Source organism: Carcharhinus amblyrhynchos, chromosome 2 (genome assembly GCF_965287045.1).
Source record: "Carcharhinus amblyrhynchos chromosome 2, sCarAmb.v2.hapA, whole genome shotgun sequence".
Classification (NCBI taxonomy): Eukaryota; Metazoa; Chordata; class Chondrichthyes; order Carcharhiniformes; family Carcharhinidae; genus Carcharhinus; species Carcharhinus amblyrhynchos.
Genome location: NC_137325.1, coordinates 108,477,492 through 108,493,317, shown reverse-complemented (window position 1 = coordinate 108,493,317; position 15,826 = coordinate 108,477,492). Strand labels below are relative to the sequence as shown.

At 40.7% G+C, this 15,826-nt stretch overlaps 1 protein-coding gene across 4 annotated transcripts in view; it reads left to right on the top strand.

Annotated features, from left to right (window-relative positions):
* Positions 1-15,826, top strand: part of trdmt1 (tRNA aspartic acid methyltransferase 1) — a 71,187-nt gene that overhangs the window by 5,676 nt on the left and 49,685 nt on the right. The window contains exon 2 of one of the 4 annotated variants that reach the window (XM_080210833.1): positions 11,394-11,542. The exons of the other annotated variants lie outside the window; for them this stretch is intronic. The gene's annotated coding sequence lies outside the window, so the exon portion shown is untranslated. The remainder of the gene's footprint in view (positions 1-11,393; positions 11,543-15,826) is intronic. 4 annotated transcript variants of the gene reach the window in all.

The window sequence follows — 15,826 nt, the reverse complement described above, 5'->3', positions numbered from 1 at the left end:
TTCTCGAATGTAAAACAATTACTATAAGAGCAAAAACAGAAATAATTAAGAGGTTTGAAAACAGCGAGACGCACATTGAAATCTTTAGAATTTTGGATATGCTCTGAAATATTATTGTGATTATTTTGAAAGACAAGCTAGGAATTAAAAGCCTATGTTGGTGCCGTGCAATCAACTGTGATAACTAAGCAGCAGGTTTGGACTGAATACTCCAGTTGAGGATCAAAGTCAGTGCTATGCTCCTGAAAGTTTTAGCATAATTCAAGAGAGGCTAGGAGTCTTTCTGACGATCTAAAGAAACCGTTAATCATTTGGCTGGAGGACCAAACTCAGTATTGTGCTCCTGTAAGTTTTGGCATAATTCGGGAAAAGGTTAGGAATCTTTATGATGATCTAAAGAAACAACAGGGGGAAAGTTTGAATGCTGAGCTGTTTAATGCAGCTGGGGATAGTTTATGCTTTTTAAAGCCCAGACTAATTTACATAACATCAAGGTCTTGGATGAAGCTGCTGATGAGGAGGCAGCTTGTGCTTTTACTGAGATGTTGGCTGAAATAATTGAAAAAGGTGGATATTGTGTTCAGCAAGCTTTTAATGTTGACAAAACTGGACTGTTTTGGAGAGAGAAAGTCCTGTTGAGAGTCTACATTGTCAAAGAGGAGAAATCCACGCCAGGTTACAAAGTGACTAAATAAATGCTGTAGGTGACTTTAAACTTAAACCTTTGCTTGTGTACCATTCAGAAAATCCCAGGGCTTTCAAGGGAAATACCAAGGCATTTTTTCAAGTGATATAGAAATCCAATCATAAAACATGGGTCAATAAGAATATCTTCGAGGATCGTTTAAGTGTCATTTTGTGCCAAGTAGCCAAGTGTCAGGGATTATTGCAGCAAAAACTACTTTACATTTAAATAATTGTTAACCCTTGGCAATGCTCCTGATCATTCAAGCACCTTCATGACATGCATGCTGACATCAGAGTAGTGTTTCTGCCCCCCTTCCCCAATTTCATTTCAATGTTACAACCCATGGATCAGAGGGAATTGCATCCTTTAAGGCCTACTATCTAAGGTATGCATTTGCCCAGGCCATCAGGACAGCTAAAAAGAAAGATGGATCAACGTGAAGGAAACCTGGAAAGGGCTCAACATTTACCATGCAGTTAAGGACATAAATGAGGTGTAGAATGAAGTCGCACAATAAAATTTGCATTGTGTTTAAAGAAAATTGTGTCCTCAGTTTGCAAATCATGACCCCAATGTTGAACACATTTGCATCAGTAAAAAGGGACTTAACAATGTGTACAGCTGCTGCAGAGAAATTTACAGTGGAAAAAACTTCAGAAAAACCTGGGATTTCTATGCATGTACAAGTCAGAAAATGGCTACACATGCGCAATTTATTCAGAAGGAACTGGTGCTCTACATGAGTGCTGAAGAGAAAGAAGTGAAATAGTATGAGAAAGGTCAGATGACTTAAATCGGAGTACCATTGCAGAGAACATGTAAAAGGGAGCAGGGCATGGAAGGGGAATTGACAGTTGGTGATTCTGTTCTGTGGGAGAATGGCTCCCTTTGGAGCAATGGTGTTTTGTTGATGATCTGAAAGTGTGCTTTATAGGTGAAGCTTGAATATACTTGAAGACCTAAGAGAAAGGAATCTTGGAATGCAAAATTGAAACCCTGGAAGTGGATTCTTGTCAAAGCCTTCTGAGTGGGAGTCTTTCAATTTGGAGAAAATTCCAAGGCAAGTCCTTCAAACATAGAGATTGGAAATCATCATGAGAAAGACAGAGTTTCAGTGAGACCTGTTGGCGCTCAGTATGACAAGAATCTGGTTGTTTGTTTGAGAGCTCCATAGAAGCTGTTTTGGCTGCAGCTGTCATTTACATGACCATAGTTTGCCAATTGGCTCATGCATACTGCATTGTTATCCTGAACGTACAGGAATGGATATAGTAAATCGTCTTATCCTTCCAAATTTGTATTTATCTGTAAAGATAAAAATGGGCTGAGTGAACTGTGAATCTTGTTTTGTACTGAGCGTTTTCCAACTTCTTTTTGTCTGGTACAATGTAGTTTTTAATAAATATTTATCTTCATGTTATAAGTTAATCAGAATGCTGCTTTGAATTTGTTCAGCAACTTATCCATGGTTTAAAAAACAATAAAAATTGGGTTCTATCTAGCTAAGTTTCGCTCTGATGTCTGATTTAGAATCATTGAGTTCTACAGCACAGAAGGAGGCCATCCAGTCCATCGTGTCTGCACTAGTTCCCAAGAGCTAACCAGTGGTCCCATTCTCCAACCCTATCTCCATAGCCCTCTAAATTCATCACATTCAAATATATATCCAGCTCTCTTTTAAATCCTTCAATGGAATCCACCTTCACCACTCTCCCTGACAGCGCATTCCAAATCTCTACACCTAGAAGTTTCTCCTTATCACACTCCTAGTTCTCTTGCTGATCATCTTGAAATTGTGGCCCTGACATTACTTTAAACACCTCAGTAAGGTCATCACTTAATCTTCCCTGCTTCAAGGAAAATGAGCCAAATTTCTCTTATCTTTCCTTGTTTCTAAAATTCCTCATTCTTGTATCATTCTAGTAAATTTCCTTGACACTCTTTCTAGTGCTTTAACATCCTTCCTTAAGTGCCCAGGATTAACTTCAATTGGGATTGTAACACTTGTCCATGTTTTACCTGAGACTTCATGGGTGAGGACTCCCAGGCCACCTCTGCAGGACAGATCCAGGGAGGTTGTTGTGTCTGGGACTTGACTGTAACGTATGATTCAGTGAGTACGTCACGCAGTTGCTTGAATAGTCTGTGGGATAGCTTTCCCAATTTTGGTATAAGCTCCTAGGTATCAGTAAGAAGGACTTTTTAGGGTGAACTGGACATAGAATGACATTTTCCTCCTGGTGCCTGGGTCAATGCCAGGTTCGTCATTCCAATTTTATTCCTTTTTTTGAATGGTTTCATTGTTTTGGAGGGCAGATGAATGTCAACAATATTGTCTGTGCCTGGAATCACATTTGGTCAGAAGATAAGGATGCAGATTTCCTTCCTGAAATGGCATTTTAGAAAAATCTTTCATGAGTTGTGGATATCGCTGGCAAGGCCAGAATTTGTTTCCCATCCCTAATGGCCCTCGCAAAGGTGGTATTGAGCTGCCTTCTTAATCTATAGCAGTCCACATGATGTGCATATACCCACAATGGTATTAGGAAGGGAATTCCAGGATTCTGACCTAGTGACAATGAAGGAATGATGACATGACACTGCTGGTCAGTGGGATTGAGATATAGTTCAGCCTTATTTTAATAAAAAGACATAACAGGCTGAAGGAACAAACTCTTGCTTTATGTTCCGATTAAATATTATCTCTGGAAATAAGTTGCTCATTAATAACTTATCTGCCACAAAGAAACACTTTCAGTTTCAGAGTCCAAAATATTGTTGTCTTCTTTATATGGCGACAAACTCCAAAGTCCTCAGCTGATAATTTGTTAGTTCATACAGTATATCCATGGCTGAGGCTGGAGAATTAATTGTGGGAAACAAGGAAAGGCAGAGACTTTGAACAAGTAGTTTGTATCTGTCTTCACAGTAGAAAACACAATCAACATCCCAAGAAAGTAGAAAATCAAGAGGCAGAAGGAAGGGAGGAACTTGTACTAATCACAATCATTGGAGCCAAGTACCAGGAAAACTAATGGGACTCAAGGTGAAAAATTCCCTGGACCTGATGTCCTGCATCCTAGAGTCTTAAACGTTGGTTGCAGAGATAGTGAATGCATTGGTTATAATCTTCCAAAATTTCCTAGAACCCTGGGGAGGGGCCAGGGGATTAGAAAACTGCAAATGCAACATCTTTAATCAAGAAAGGAGGTAAACAGAATGCAGGAAACTGTTGGTCCAGTTGCCTAATATCTGTCATTGAGAAAATACTCTAGTCCATTATTATTAAGGGGGTAGTAGCAGGATATTTAGAAAATCATTATAACATTCAGCAAAGTCTGAGATTTTTTGCTTCCATCTGAGAGGGAAAACAAGGCTTAACAGCTCATCTAAAGTATGGCATCTCCAGCAGTGCACATGAGAATGGCACTTGAACTTGGGCAAAAGTGCTACCACTGAAACATGCTTTGAATCTCAGAGTACCTACAGCAGACCAAAATTTGCAACATACATGCAGTTATAGCTCAGTTGTATGTTTGATGCTTCCAAACATTTTAGTTTGTTAAAGAATCTAAGTTGATAAAATAAAATGAATTATATATAGATCTAATTGTTGTATTTGTCTGTTGGTCAAAGATTCACTATCCAATTCTTTGTTGTTTAATGTCTTCTTTCTTTTTCACTTTTGGTTCTGGAATTGTGCCAAGATTTTCAGCTTCAGTGCCAAGAGTGAAAGGTAAAGTTGTTGGGGTAGACCATTGGCAGCGCAGAAAAGATGACATCCAGTTGATTTTTAAAATAACTTTTATTTTGAACTGTGGCAGTGCAAATCCTACTTAAATTAGATTTTCTTTTGAAATTTAGAATAGAAGTTTCCTCCTCAATTGCTATTCTAAATATGACAATGGAGAAAAAAATGTCTCAATAATAAAAGTGTCCCAACAAACTACTGCTCCATCTCCAAGTCCCTTTCTTCTCTAAAATTTGTGAACATGTTGTCATCTTCTAAGCCTGTGCCTATATTTCCTCCAGTCAGTCTTGCTACAGCACTGAACGGACCATTATTGAAATCGGGAATGACATCCTACGTCACCGTGACCACGGTAAACTATAACCCCCTTGTCCTTCTTGACCTATCTACAACCTTTGACATGGTTGACAACACCATCTTCCTCCAGTGCTTCTCGTCTGTTGTCCCGCTCGGTGTGACTGTGCCTGCTTCTGTTTCCATCTGCCAATTGTTGCCAGTGAAGCCCTCCCTCCTGACCATCTCACATTTTTCATTTATGTGTTGTAGTTGGGCACCATCAGCCTAAACCTTAAAACTCATGAGTCAGTTTAACAGACAGTTGAACCTCATCAACCCTTCCACTGTCTCTGACTTGCACACTTGCCCAATTCTGATATTGGTGTTGGACTGTTTGCTTGCTCTGATTCATTTTGTCACTTAATTGCCAGAGTTCCCGTAACAGTTGTAACAATACAGAATCAGGGCTTCTTTGAGACATCATATTTTATGATTTCAGTATGAATAAAACTATGTTTATTGAGTTTGTGATTTAGTATGAAAACTCCAGGCTGGAGTTGACCAAATTGCCCACTGGGCATGCTCCACCATTCAGTGCAATCATGGTTGATCTTAGGCTACATTTCCTGCCAGCTCTTCTATTTCCCTTGATTCCCTGAGAGATCAAAAATCTGTCTATCCCAGCCTTAAATATATTCAACAATGGAGCATCCGCACCCTCTGGGTACAGAATTTCAAAAATTCACAATCCTTTCAATGAAGAAATTTCTCTTCTTTCATCCTAAATGAATGGCCATTATTCTATACTGTGACCCCATGTTTTAGATTCCTGGACCAGCAGAAACAATCTCTCAGCGTCTACCCTGTCAAGCCCCTTCAGGATTTTAGAGTTTTCAATGAGAGCCTTTCATTCTTCTAAACTGCAGCCTCTCATCATCTTTAGCCAAATGTCAAGTGGATAATCCATTTTGGCCTCCTTTTAATTTGATTATTATCACGTGTTAGTATACAGTGAAAAGTATTGTTTCTTGCATGCTGTACAGACAAAGCATACCGTACATAGGGAAGGAAAAGAGAGAGTGTAGAATGTAGTGTTAAATACGTTGCAGCTAGGGTGTAGAGAATGATCAACTTAAAGTGAAGTAGTTCAAAAACCTGATAGCAAGGAAGATGTTGTTCTTAGTCAGTTGGTACATGCCCTCAGACTTTTGTATCTTTTTCCTGATGAAAGAAGGTGGAGGAGAGCATGTTCGGGGTCTTTGATTATGCTGGCTGCTTTTCTGAAGCAGCAGGAAGTGTAGACAGTGGCATTGGATGGGAGGCTGGTTCACGACCCTTTGTAGTTTATTATGGTCTTGGCCAAAGCAGCAGCCATACTAAGCTGTGATACAACCGGAAAGAATGTTTTCTATAGTGCATTTATAGACATTGGTGAGAGTTGTAGTGGACATGCCAAATTTCCTTAGTTTCCTGAGAAACTATGGTGCCCGCATGGAGGAACCAGCACAGGTTTTTGGTGATCACCTAAAAACTTGAAGCTGTCGACTATTTCCATTTTGTCCCCATTGTGTCTCATCATTGTTTGAGATCTGACCTACAATGGTGGTGTCATCAGCAAAGTTGAAAATTGAGTTGGAAAGGAATTTGGCCACACAATCAACAATGTAAAAGGAGTACGGTTAAGGGCTGAGGACACAGCCTTGCGGAGCACCAGTGTTGAAGATGATCATGGAGAAAGTGTTGTTGCCTATCCTTACTGACTGCGGTCTATGGATTAGGAAATCTAGGATCTATTTGCAGGGGGAGGAGCCGAGCCCAGGCCACGAAGTTTGGAGATGGGTCTCGTAGGAATAATGGTGTTAAAGGCTGAGCTGTAGTCAATGAATAGGAGTCTGACATAGGTGTCTTTGTTACCTAGGTGTTCCATGGTTGTGTATAGGGCCAGGGAGATGGTGTCTGCAGTGGACCTGTTGCGGTGATAGGCGAACTGTTGTGGATCCAGCGAGTCTGGGAGGCAGGAATTGATTTGTGCCAAGACTAAGCCTTCGAAGCACTTGAGAATGATGGATGCCAGAGTCACAGGATGATAGTCATTAAGGCATGCTGCCTGGCTTTTCTTTGGTACTGGGATGATAGTTGTCGTCTTGAAGCAGGTAGGGACCTCAGATTGCTGAAAAGAGATGTTTAAGATGTTTGCAAATACCCTTGCCAGTTGGCCCACCCAGGACCTGACTGCTTGTCTGGGTGCCTCATTTGGACCAATTGCTTTCCGTGGGTTGTCTTTTGAGAAGGCTGCTCTGAGGCAATTGTGACCTCAGACATAAGTTTGTCCGAAGCATCACAGATGTCTTCAGCCAGTTCTATTCACTTGTTATATCAAGAAAAGGCTGAAGGCACTGGATACTGCGAAGGCTGTCGACCCTGATAGTATTCCAACAATAGCACTAAACTCTTGTGTTCCAGAACTTGATACACTGTTCCAATGCAACTATAACACAGGCATCTGCCTAATAATGTGGAAAATTGTTCAGGTATGTCCTGAACATACACAGCAGGACAAACTCAGCAGAAATATGGGAATACCACCACTTTGAAGTTTCCCTACAAGCTGCTCACCATCCTGACTTGAAAATGTATCACTGTTCCTTCATTGTCATTGAGACAAAATCCTGGAACCCTTTTCCTAACAGCACTGTTGGTATCCCTACACTACAAGAACTGCAGCAGTTCAAGAAGTCATTTCACCACCACCTTCTCAAGGACAATTAGAGATAGACAAATCAAGCACCCAGATTGAAAAAAATAGAAGCATAGGCAGCAGGCTGTCCATAAATTTCTAAAGAACCTTAACCTTGAAACTTTTGAAATACTGAAGCCTTCAAATCTTCGAATCCAGGGCTCTGGGAAATAGATGGTAGATTTGTAGAGGTGATAACCTAGTAATAATAATATTATCTCTGCCAGTCATAAAAATATTTTAATTAAATTTTGAATATTGCTTCTAATCTAGCAAATAGAAGTTTTTGATAAGCAACTGAAAATTGATTTCATTGACAGCAAATAAAGTAAATTTGCTATTTATTTGAATTGCATTGGAAATATTTTTACTTTTATAGACTATTGATATCCTAAACTATGTCTAGCAAAACAGTACTTCAGATGACTTTACTGGACGAGTGGGAGCATTCGAGGTAAATGCTGTAACTGGCAGCGATTGGAGTCCTGAGCAGCTGAGCAAATTGACTGCTATGTTTCCTGTTTGACAAGCCAAAGACTGGATAATGTACTTTGGACATGAGTTCAAATTTCACCACAGCGACTGAATTTAAATTCAGTTAATTAAATAAATCTGAAATAAAACCCATCAGATTTTCATAAGCCCACCTGATTCACTCATGTTCTTATCTGGATCCAGATTCCAGGCCCAAAGTAATGTGGTCGACTCTTAACTGCCTTCTGAAATGGTCTAGCAAGCTCATAAGTTGTATCAAATAAGGACAGAAACTGCACTTGCCTTTTGGCTAAGATCAAGCACAGGGTGCCAACGCCTTATCTTGTCAGTGGATCTAGTTAGTCTCTGTTGTAGGGACCATGAATTGAATTCAATTAGAACTTGATTTTGGTTTTTGGAGCAAGCAAGAAATGGATTTGGATTTATCTGGTCCACTCTGAGCGTTGGCTTTGTAACTTCAAGGATGGAGTAAAAAAAAATGGACCCACCAGAGGTAGAAGTAGCAAATAGTGGTATACAGTTAGGATGGATGGGCCTGAGTCACCGCACCTCAGGTGAGGGATAAGGTTGAGAAGATGGGGCCCAGCTGGTTCAGAATTTGAACCCATGCTGTTGGTGTCACTCCACGTCATGAACCAGCCATCCAGGCAACTGAGTTTATCGATCCCCAATTCCTTGGAATAAGTACTAAGGATAGCAGGGGGGTACGGAATGTAGTCTGGGTGCGAGTCTTAAATGTCCATCACCAGAAGTGGCTCAGAAGCACAACTACTGATTGAGTTGACCAGGTTCTGCATGACATAGCTGCCAGATTGGGTCTGTAGCAGATAACCTGAGAACCAACAAGGGGAAAAATTTGCTTGACCTCATCCTCCTCAATCTACCTGTTGCACATGCATCTAGCCATGACACTATTTGATGTGAAACAAAGCCCTGTGTTCACAATGAGAATACCATGCATTGTAGTGGTGTGGCATTGTCATTATGTTAAATAGTATGAATGTGGAACAGACCTAGTAGTTCAAAACTGACAGAGTGATTGGGTGGACCTCCTTGGGAGTGCAGAGGAGGTTCACTCGGCTGATACCGGAGATGAGGGGGTTGGACTATGAAGAAAGACTAAATAGACTGGGTCTGTACTTGTTGGAGTTTAGAAGGATGAGGGGGGATCTTACAGAGACGTACAAAATAATGAAAGGGATGGATAGGGTAGAGATAGAGAGATTCTTCCCGCTTAGAAAGGATAGCAGGACTAGAGGGCACAGCTTCAAGATAAGGGGGAGGGGGGCAGTTTAGATCAGAGTTGAGGAGGAACTTCTTCACTCAAAGGGTGGTGAATCTCTGGAATTCTCTGCCTGTTGAAGTGGTGGAGGCTACCTCGCTAAATATATTTAAGTCACGGGTTGATAGGTTTTTGATAGACAAGGGAATTAAGGGTTATGGGGAGAGAGCAGGAAAGTGGAACTGATCCACTTCAGATCAGCCATGATCTTTTTGAATGGCGGGACAGGCTCGAAGGGCTAGATGGCCTACTGCTCCTATTTCTTTGGTTCTTATGATCAGCAATAGAATTATATTCCATCATAATCTTAAAATCATGATCTGACATATCCTTCAACCATATTCTACCAAGCCAGAATATCAGTCCTGTTTAAATGAGCGTTGTAAAAGCTGATGCCAGCTGGTAAAGTAACGAGTCTTTCTGCAATATAAACAGCAGGAATACTATGCTGTAGAGAGAGCTAACTGATCCCATAATCAATGGATCAGATCAAAGATCGCCAAATTTGTCACAATCAGTCAAAATTGATAATGGATAATTAAACTAATAGGAGCAAGAGGCTGCATGAACAGCTCCATCCTCAATGATGGGGGAGCCCAACACATCATTGCAAAAGAGAAGGCTGAAGAATTTGCAACCACCTTCAGCCAGAAGTGCCAAGTTCATCTTCTTTCTCAATGTCTTCCTGAGATCCTCACTGTCACAGATGATCATATTCAGTCAATTCAATTCATTTCATCTGATATCAAGAAATTGCTCTATACTCTGGAAACATCAAACGCAATGGACCCCCGATCACCCTACTAGTGCTGATGAAGATGTTTGCTTCCAAACTAGCTGTGCCTGCATCTACGTTGTTCCAGTGCAGCTACAATACTGGATCTACTCAACTATGTACAATTTTCCCAATATGTCCTGTCCACAAGAAGCAAGGCAAATCCAATCCAGCCAATTACTGCCTCATTAGTTCACTCAATCATCAACAAAGTAATCTCCCTCTAACTCGATTTTCAAAATTGCTGACGATACCACTGTTGTAGGTCAGATCTCAAACAATGGCGAGACACAGTACAGGAAAGAGATAGAGAATCTGGTGAACTGGTGCAACGACAATAATCTCTCCCTCAACATCAACAAAATGAAGGAGATGGTCATCGACTTCAGGAGGCATAGTGGAGGGCATTCCCCTGTCTATGTCAATAGGGACGAAATGTAAATGGTCAACGGTTTCAAGTTTTTAGGTATTCAGATCACCACCAACCTGTCCTGATCCCTCCATGCAGACGTTATGGTTCAGAAAGTCCACCAACGCCTCTATTTTCTCAGGAGATTAAGGAAATTTGGCATGTCCGCTATAGCTCACCAACTTTTACAGATGCAGCAGAGAAAGCATTCTTTTTATCACAGTTTAGTATGGTTCCTGCTCTGTCCAAGACCTCAATAAATTATAAAGGGTTGTGAACGAAGCCCAGTCCATTGCTCAATCAGCCTCCCATCCATTGACGCTGTCTACACTTATCGTTGCCTCGGCAAAGCAACCAGCATAATCAAGAACCCCATGCACCTTGGACGTACTCTCTTCCACCTTCTTCTATCGGGAGAAAGGACGTACCAACCGATTCAAAAACAGCTTCTTTCCCACTGCAGTTAGACTTTTGAATGGACCTACCTCATATTAAATTGATCTTTCTCTACACCCTGGCTATGTATTGAATGCTACATTCTGCACTCTCTACTTTCCTTCCGTATCTATGGTATGCTTTATCTGTATAGCATACAGGAAGAATACTTTTCACTACATACTAATACACGTGGTAATAATAAATCAAGCAATGGAAGATATTGGTGTCAGTACTATCAAATATTTCTTACTCGGCTCACCAATACTCAGGAATGGCTTATGGTATTATCATTGAGCTATTAATCCAGAAACTCAGCTAATGTTCTCGGCACCAGTATCTGTGAGGAATAAAATTGAATAATGCAGCCAGGTTTCCTGCTACAAATGCTGTTCGCTGCACTAAAGTGCATGCATTGTAATGGCAGGTGAAAGCAGGTTCCATTATTGTTGAAATTGAAGTAAGCAAAACAGTGGATTTGCACACTTGTGAAAGGCAATTGTTTCTATTAACAAAATGTTGTTCTTTGCATTCATGGGACATAGGCATCGCTGGCTCGCCAGCATTTACTGCCCATCCCTAGATGCCCTTGTAGTGAGCCACCTTCATGAACCACAATGCCATTCGGGAGGGAATTCCAGGATTTTGACCCAGAGACTGAGAGGGAACAGCAATATATTTCCAAGTCAAGGTGGTGAGTGGCTTGCAGGGGAACTTGCAGGTGGTGTTCATGTGTATCTGTTGCTCTTGTCCTTCTAGATGGGTGTGGTCATGGATTCGGAAGGTGCTGTCTAAGGATCTTTGGTGAATTGCTGCAGTTCATCTTGTAGATAGTACACACTGCTGTTATGGAGCGTTGTGGTGGAGGGCGTGGATGTTTGTGGATGTGGTGCCAATCAAGCAGGCTGCTTTGTCCTGGATGGTGTCAGGCTTTTTGACTGTTGTTGGAGCTACAGCCATCCAGGAGTATTCCATCACACTCTTGACTTGGGCCTTGTAGATAGTGGATAGGCTTTGGGGAGTTAGGAGGTGAATTACTCAGCACAATATCCCTAGGCTCTGACCTGCTGTTGCAGCCACACTGTTCATGTGGCAAGTCCAGTTGAGTTTCTGGTCAATGGTAACCCCAAGGATGTTGACAGTGGGGGATTCAGTGATGCACCATTGAATATCAAGGGGCGATGATTAGAGTGTCTCATATTGGTGATGGTCATTGCCTGGCATTTGTGTGGCACGGATGTAACCTTGCCACTTGTCAGCCCATGCCTGGATATTGTCCAGATCTTGTCACATTTGAACCTAAACTGCTTTAGTATCTGAGGAGTCATGAATGGTGCTGAACATTGTGCAATTGTTGGCGAACATCCCCACTTCTGACCTTATGTGGAAGGGAAGTTCATTGATGAAGCTGCTGAAGATGGTTGGGCCTAGGACACTATCCTGAAGGATGCCTGCAGAGATGTCCTGGAGCGAGATGACTGATCCTCCACCACCACAACCATGTTCTTATGTATTAGGTATGACTTCAACCAGTGGAGAGTTTGCCCCCCGATACCCATTGATTCCAGTTTCACTCAGGCTCCTTGATGCCACACCTGGTCGATTGCCACCTTGATGTGAAGGGCTGTCACTCTCATCAAGGCTGTAATGAGGCCAGGAGCTGAATGACCCTGGCAAAACCCGAACTGGGCACCACTCAGCAGATTATTGCTGAGCAGGTGCTGAACACTGTTAATGACCCCTCCATCACTTTGCTGATGATTGAGAGTAGACTGATTGATTGGGCGGTAATTGCTGGGTTGGATTTGTCCTGCTTTATGTGTACAGGATTTAACTGGGCAATTTTCCACATTGTCGGGTAGATGCCACTGTTGTAACTGTACTGGAAGAGCTTGGCTAGGGGAACGGCAAGTTCTGGAGCACAAGTGCTATTGTTGAAATGTTATCAGGGCCCACTGCCTTTGCAGTATCCAATGCCTCCAACCATTTCTTGATATCATGTGGAGTGAATCAAATTGGCTGGAGACTGGCATCTGAGATGCTGGGGACCACTGGAGGAGGCTGAGGTGAATCATCCACTATGCACTTCTGGCTGAAGATTGCTATGAATGCTTCAGCTTTATCTGTTGCACTGATGTGCTGGGCTCCTCCTTCATTGAAATTGAGGATATTTGTGGAGCCTCCTCCTCCAGTGTATTGACGACTGGATGTGGCAGGTCTGTAGAGCTTAGACCTGAACTGTTGGTTGTGGGATTGCTTAGCTCTATCACTTGCTGTTTATGCCGTTTGGCATGCAAGTAGTCCTGTTTGGTACCTTCAGGTTGATACCTCCTTTATAAGTATGTCTGGTACTACTGCTCCTGCAGTTTTCATTGAACCAGGGTTGATCCCCTGGCTTGATGGTAATGGTTGAGTGGGAGATATGCCAGATCATGAAGTTGCAGATGTGCTCGAGTGCAGTTCTGCTGCTGTTGATGCCCACAACACCTCATTTGGCAACCTTAAAAGAAAATTGAGCTGATCCTTTTTGTAATACCTGAATTAAAAATAAGCAGCCAGATTGTCCTGTTCTGCAGTGCAAAAAATACATATAGTTTGTTCATTATGTCTCACTACTTAATTAAGTTGCTTTGGGGAGGTGGGAGTTTATGTATTTTTACAAACCGAAATGAGATGAACAAGTAGTTAACTTGTTTTGTTTTTCTGGTCATATGATTGAAGGAGAAGCATTGGATTGAGTCACAGGAAATATCTGCTTTTCTTTGGTGGTATAGAATTTTTAGCATGTGCCTAAGATTATTTTATAACTGCAGGCTGGTACTCAAGTTTTTACTTCAGTACACACTTGGCACCAAATTTGTTTAGTGGTATAGAATTGAGAATAAATAAACAATTTTCCCTCCTACTTGCAGAAGCCAATCCAGTGCAATGAACGCTGGTAAACAGAATAAGTCTGTTCTGTGATCCTTTCTGATTAATGAACTAGCATTTGAAATTTTTGTGCCAAAATAAAATTTGTTTTTCTGATTTTATCGCTAAGTACTGCTTGCTTTTAAATACCATTTGTAAAGTTAAAGAACTTGTACGAAACAACATCGTTTGTTGTTATTTGTCTGTTGCTGGCTTATTAGTTAAGCCAAAATGGTGAAATGCACACACTGGCAGTTCACCCAGTTTTGAACTTACAAACAACCTTTATGGCTCTGCTGTTTTCTGATTCCGCTTTGATCTGTCCCATCATGGTCACTTCATATCTTGAATTTTTTATGTTCCTGCCTACACAGCCAGTGTGTGATTGAGACTTGCATTTCTGTTTGCTTTTAGGACTTCGGCATAATGTAAATTGAATAAATGATAAAATAACAGTAGAATAACTTGAGCAATTAATGATTCAGATTAAATGGTTGCATTAAATTGAAAAGAGCCACCAAGGTTTCAATCAGTAAATTACTGTCTGCACTGTGGGCAAAATTGACATAGGGTGAATAAAATCAGAGAATTGAATTTATGATTCAAAGGTTTTTTGTGAGAGAGAAAGGTTTTGATCCATAGGACATTGGAAAAAGAGGGAGCTGAGCTGATGGGGTGACTGTCACCTGAACGGTACTGGGACCAGTGCCCTGGTGAATCATATGGCTAGAGTCTTGTATAAAAAAAAAGTTGCTTCAGAGTTGGTAATCTTTCAGAATTCCCTAGATTCTGGAAAGGTCCAAGATGATTGCAAAATCACAATTATAGCACGAAGAAGGGAGAACAGAAAGCAGAAAACCACAAGCCGTTAGTCTAAAATCTGTCTTTGGGATTATGCTTGAATCCATTATCAGGGTAGAAATAGGATATTTCAAAAATCGTAACATAATCAAGCAGAGTTAACATGGTTTTGTGAAAGGAAATAGTGTTTGACATTTATTAGAGGATTTTGAAGATGTAACAAGAGGGTGGATGTATTGTATTTAGCTTTCCAAAAGCCATTTGATGAAGCTCTACATAAAAGGTTAATGCACAAGATAAGAGCCCATGATGTTGGGGGTAACATATTAGCATGATTAGAGGATTGGCTAAGCTTAGAGGGTGATTAATGAATTATGTGGCATAGAGTAGAAAAGCAAGAAAAATATGTTAATCTTGTATGAAACACTGATTCAGCCTCTACTGGAATATTATGTTCAGTTCTGGGCATCACACTTTAGGAAAGATATAAAGGCATTAGGAAGGGTGCAGAAAAGTTTCTGAAGGAAAGAGTTTAGATGAATGAGAGTTAATCTTATTGAAACACGTAAGATTCTGAAGAAGCTTGATAGTGTGAATGCTGAGAAGATGCCTCTCCTCATGAGGGAACCTAGGACAAAGTTTAAAAATAAGAGAGGACTTGCTCAATTAAAAATAAGGGTGATCACATGATTTGAAGTAAATCTCAGTGCAGTCCATGTTCATGAATCACTGTTATTCTGTTATCCATCAATGGCACGCTTTTATGCATAACTTTGCTATCCTATAATTGAACACAACTTGCTCTATTTAGTTTTTGTTGCCACTCTTTTTTTCAGTTGTGAGTACTGTTTGATGATGATGGACTACATTTTTGACTTAGCGTAGAAATTGGCAATAATAGAAACAGTGCAGAGTACAATATAAAACAGAAATAGAGTCTAATTTGTTTCAAATTCTGTTATAGTTTTCATGATATGTAGCCAATGAACAAACTCAGGCATATACAGACTATTGCAGTAATTACTATATGTATTTCTGTTTTATAATAATGAAATGCAGATCTGAAACGTACATCTGGCTTTAGGCATTCAACTGATAATGAGTAATGTAAAATAAACTGCAGAAGAATGGAGACTGAAAATCTAAAGCAATGAATCATACCCACTACACCATACCACAGATATTTCCTGTGGATTTGAAAGGGCTCATTTTTGCATGTAAAACTGCAGTAACATTTAACTTGAATGACCAGTGTGAAATTAAGCGA